This window comes from Megalobrama amblycephala, linkage group LG15, assembly GCF_018812025.1.
Source record: "Megalobrama amblycephala isolate DHTTF-2021 linkage group LG15, ASM1881202v1, whole genome shotgun sequence".
NCBI classification, from domain to species: Eukaryota; Metazoa; Chordata; class Actinopteri; order Cypriniformes; family Xenocyprididae; genus Megalobrama; species Megalobrama amblycephala.
In genome coordinates this window covers 25886723-25892559 of record NC_063058.1, presented here as the reverse complement: position 1 = coordinate 25892559, position 5837 = coordinate 25886723, and the positions used below count along the sequence as shown (strand labels likewise).

General features: G+C 36.5%; 1 pseudogene; it reads left to right on the top strand.

Moving 5' to 3' along the window:
* Nucleotides 1–298: 298 nt before the first annotated feature.
* LOC125247935 lies at nt 299–5168 on the top strand (annotated as a pseudogene).
* The last annotated feature ends 669 nt before the right edge of the window (nt 5169–5837 follow it).

Sequence of the window (5837 nt, the reverse complement as noted above, 5' to 3'; positions counted from 1 at the left end):
ATATTACTATATCAAGTTTGTGCAACAAGGTTTTCCCACAAACAAGGTTTACATTTGAATACTGCTTGAATAAGCTAATAGTGCATTCATCTGACATTCATCAGTGTTAATTTTGTGAAATATATATATATATATATATATATATATATATATATATATATATATATATATATATATATATATATATATATATGAGTACAGATATAGAAATCAACTAAGAGGAAAGTCGCCAAGTCAGTATCAGTAGGAAAAAGGGAATTACAATATGATCCTTTGCCTTTTCATACAAGATGCTTAAACTATAGAGCCTTGATCATATTTTGCTGAAAACAGTATAGAAAAGAATCAATTTGTATATTTATTCTTTTAAAGAATAAATAGATACTATCATCTGAATCAAAGTGTACTCAAACTGAAAAATCAAATTGGCTTGACTCTATGCTACTCCTGCTTGACTTAATTCATGTCCTGCCCTATGAGGTAACTGGAAACAATCACAACCATTCATCTGTACTAATTATGTCTATAAAAGTTCTAAATGATATATCAGATCACTTACATTTGGTAGTCGCAGTAGAGCTCAGTCTTTGGGATGCTTATCTTTCCTTACACACTCCTGCTTTTCTATCACCTGAACACAAAGGCAGAAAATACTCTTTGCCGAATGATGGGAGACCCTAAATATCCATTGCTTTCCCAGGATGGAGACATAATTATTGGAGCACTTTTTGTTATCCACACTGAAGTATCATTACCTTCATTTGAGTTTACACAAAAACCCCAGCTACTGTCATGCTCCAGGTTTGCTTCTTTAGAAATGTTTTTATTTATTTATCTATTTATTTATTTTATAAAAATACATTGCAGGTAATTAAATTAAATTAAATTTATAACAGCAAATAACCTTTAAGTATAAGCCAAGTTAATGTAAAAGTAAAACGTGTTTATCTGATTCTTTATTAGTTGCTATTTACCATGATGGTTTAATATCTTCACAGTGTGAATATAAAAGATTTTCGGCTAGCTCAAACCATGATCTTTGCCATTGAAGAAATTAACAAAAGTAAAAGTTTGCTCCCAAATGTTTCTGTTGGCTATAAAATTTATGATACCTGTGGTTCAAGACTGTCTTCTATGAGTGCAACTATGGCATTGATGAATAGTCCAGAGTTTGCAACAAGAGACAGATGCAGTGGACAGTCTCTTATACATGCTATCATAGAAGAAACAGAGTCTTCCAACACAGTGATTCTGTCCAGAACTACAGGACCTTTTAAAATTCCAGTGGTAAGGAGTAAGTACAGTTAAAATAATTCTGAGATTATAATGATTATACTGATGTGCTTCTGTGTTTTTTCTTTTTTCTTTTCTTTCAGATAAGTCCCACAGCCACATGTGAGTGTCTCAGTAACAGGAAAGATCATCCGTCTTTCTTCAGGACTATTGCTAGTGATTATCACCAGAGTAGAGCAATTGCATACATAGTCAAATACTTTGGCTGGTCTTGGGTGGGAGCAGTGACAATGACTATGGAAACTATGGAATGGCCATATTTCTGAAAACAGCTCAAGAAGTGGGGATTTGTGTGGAGTACTCTGTGAAATTCCTGAGAACAGAGCCTGAAAAAATCAGAAAAGTGGTACACATGATAAAAGAAGGCACCACTAAAGTAATTGTTGCATTTCTTACTGGTTTCGAGATGAAAAGTCTACTTGAGCAGCTAACTATTCAGAACATTACAGGCCTCCAAATGATAGGTGTGGAGGCATGGATAACTGCAAAAAGTTTGATGACTCCAAACAGTTTGTGCTAGGAGGGTCACTGGGGTTTGCAGTGAAAAAAATCCAAATTGAAGGTTTTGCAGAATATGCTATGAAAGCATTCTGGGAGACAGCTTTCCCATGCTCTTCTAATTATGAAGTAAACTGCAGTCGATATCAGGATCTATTTGTGGTGAAAAACTACAATGAAGATGTGCCTGAACAAAGATTTCTAAGCCATCTCTACAAAGCAGTTTATGCAGTGGCTCATTCACTACACAGTCTACTCAAGTGCAAAGAACAAGCAGGTTGTGAGAAAGGCCTGGCAATACAACCACAGCAGGTAAAGAGTAGTAGTAATGATATTAAATAAATGAAGAGAAAGAGTGAAAGAGGCTCCATTTTTGTCTGACATTTTGTTAAAACGATATTATATCAAAACTGTCCTATTTCTTTAGGTGGCTGAATCTCTGAAAAAGGTTAATTTCACTGTAAAGACAGTGATGTGTGGTTTGACAGCACTGGTGGTGCAATAGCCCAGTATGAAATTGTAAATTGGCAGAAGAAATCAGATGGATCACTCCACTTTAAACCAGTGGGATACTATGATGCCTCCCTACCTCCTGACCAGCGCTTTGTGATTAACACTAAAAACATAATCTGGGCCAGAGAAAACCTGGAGGTAAACGGAAATAACCTGTTTGTGCAATAGGGTTTTTCTATACAAAAGGTTCACATTTGTATACTTGACTGGTATTAACTAATGTGGCATTCATCTTTACGATTTAATTCTCTGAAACTGGTGGAAAGGAATAATTACAAACAAACTTGATAAAGCTGATAAAAGAAGTTGCAGAGAGCATTACTAAGTTTTGTGCTAAAGGACAGTACTTTGCTAAGCAGACTGAGCATTAATGCCGATTTTTGAAAACTGACCTTTCAAACTGTTGTTTTGTTCTGGAGATACATTCATAATACACTGGCATTCGTAAGTTACCATTTAACAATTGCCATTTTATGCCTCAAAGAGTCTCTTCTTAAAGATAAAGGCATTTGTTTTCATCAATTCATTTCTGTTATGACAACTCTCTGAGAGACTGGCATGGTAATGGATATGGCAATGTTAATGTATTTGGTCTTGGCAGAATAGATCTGTTACGCTGCTGCAGAGCAAGTACCGAGATTTGCTACTGCCAATGCATGTAAGACATGCTTCTGCACCACGTATAACATGCATGAAATAACCCCGTAGAAGATCTATACAGGTGGAGCTGGGGAAGGTGGAGAGTTTCTGAAAGCGCACTGCAGACTGCTAACAGCAAACACTACCAATATTTGAATGTTGAGTCGCAGCTTACTGGCCACTGATGCAACAGCAACCAATCAGCTGCGCTATGTAGATAATGATGTGATCACTACCAAATTGAGTTAAAGAACTTTCAGCCTATGCCATCTACAGTTTCATGACATGAAATTGGCATTTATTTTCACTTCAGAGTCAGTAAAGATAACTATGTATAATGTAATATTCCATGTAGAAGCCAAGGTCTGTATGCAGTGAGAGCTGTTCTCCAGGCACTAGGAAGGCTGCACAGAGAGGAAGACCTGTCTGCTGTTATGACTGTATTCCATGTGCAGACGGAGAAATCAGTAATGAGACAGGTAATATTCAGTCAATATTCCAAAGAAAATTGGTTAGTGTCTCATTTTGTGTTCTTCTTCTACTGTTCAGGATGCAGTTTCTTATCAAAGGAGTTCATAAATAAAACTAAGTTCTTTTTAATGTTTAACTATACACATTCCTTTCCAGATTCAATTAACTGCAAGCAGTGTCCAGGGGAATACTGGTCTAATGCTGAGAAAAATAAATGTGTGTTAAAGGCTGTAGAGTTTCTTTCATTCACAGAAGTTATGGGTATAGTGCTAGGCTTTTTCTTGTTGTTTGGAGTAGGATTAACTGCACTGGTGGCCATCCTGTTTTACAGCAAGAAGGACACCCCCATAGTAAAGGCAAACAACTCAGAGATGAGCTTCCTGCTGCTCTTCTCATTGACTCTTTGTTTTCTCTGTTCACTTACTTTTATTGGTCAGCCCACTGAATGGTCCTGTATGTTGCGTCACACAGCATCTGGGATCACTTTTGTCCTCTGTATCTCCTGTGTTCTTGGTAAAAACAGTAGTGGTGTTAATGGCCTTCAGGGCTACACTTCCAGGAAGTAATGTCATGAAATGGTTTGGGCCTACACAACAACGACTCAGCATTCTTGCATTTACACTTATACAGGTTCTTATCTGTGTGCTTTGGGTATTGATTTCTCCTCCATTTCCCTACAAAAATATGCAATATTATAAGGAAAAAATCATTCTTGAGTGCAGTCTGGGATCTACTATTGGTTTCTCTGCTGTTCTGGGTTATATTGGCCTACTGGCTGTCTTGTGCTTCATTCTGGCTTTTCTCGCTCGCATGCTGCCTGATAACTTCAATGAAGCAAAATTCATCACATTCAGTATGCTCATATTCTGTGCTGTGTGGATCACATTTATTCCAGCTTATGTCAGTTCTCCTGGAAAATTTACTGTAGCTGTGGAAATATTTGCCATTTTAGCCTCCAGCTTTGGTTTACTATTCTGCATATTTGCACCTAAATGTTATATCATTCTTCTTAAGCCTGAGCAAAATACAAAACAACATATGATGGGAAAAAACATCTACATTTTGAGAAATAAAATAGTACTGCTAATTTTTATCAGATCTAATTTTTAATTTCTAAATTAAAATGGCCAAAAAATGAGTCTTGTTTTTTGAAGTCTGATTTTTGTTTTTGGGTATTTGATTCTCACAACATTAAGTCAAAAAGGGAAAGAGAATAACTAGATGTGATAGGAAATGCAGAGTGCTCTATATCAGGGGTGTCCAAACCTGCTCCTGGAGGGCCACTGTACTGTAGAGTTCAGCTTCAGTTTTCCTCAACACACCTACCTGGAAGTTTCTAGTATGCCTAGTATTGATTTGCTGGTTCAGGTGTGTTTAATTGGGGTTGGACCTAAACTCTGCAGGACAGTGGCCCTCCAGGAGTAGGTTTGGACACACCTGCTCTAAATACAATACAAACTTTGCGGTCAAAAGATAGGATTTTTTTTTTTCCTTTTCATATAAATTTAACAGAATTTACACATGACACAGGTTCACAGGTTACACATGAATACAATTCATAATTGAAATGCCATGTCTATTATGTAAATGTGTACTAATGATATGTTATTTTTATGTGAGGTAAACAAAAGAATACTTTTCACTGTATTCTCATAAACTGGGAAACATTTATAACAATTTAAGTTGCATAAGTGTTTTACAACTTAATGGTTCTTGTAAATGACTGGAATAAAGAACTTAGTGGCCTGCTACTCTTTTGGTTGTCCTTGTATTTGTTCACTTACTTTTTGTCCTTTATTTGCAATCAGGGGTAGGGGGTCAAACTGTAGTTTCAGAAAGAAGAAAGGCAAAGTATGAGGATTAGTGACATGTTGCAACCTGCAAAACAGGCTGACGTCAAAGGCTCAAGTGACTTGTACTTGCCTGGAAGCTAGGCTGATAGGAGTCTTCATAAACATAAAAAAAACACAAATAAAATACACAAATAAAAAACATTTTAATTGATGCTTGGCAGGAAACTACACCCTATTAGTGTCAAAAACATGTTTAACTAATCTCAATAACAAAGACATTGAACAAACACGTGATGTAACTTACTGTTAACTTTTGGCTCGTTTCCACCAAGCGGTACAGTTAAGTACAATACAGTAATCAATTTTTATTACAGAAGCTGTAAATGGTACCAAAATACCAAACCGTACCGTACCACTTTTTTGGGACCCTTTCGTTGGGGCACCTAGCACAATAGTACCAATAGTACTGGTACCAAAAGGGTGGAGCTACACTTACTGCATTGATTGCTTGACAGAGAATTGTCACTACGTGCTACAAGGGGAATGACAACATAATACCGTTGCAACACAATGTGTATTTTTTGGCTGTTTTTCCTTGCAGCCTTTGCTCAAACAAAGCTGCTGTATGTC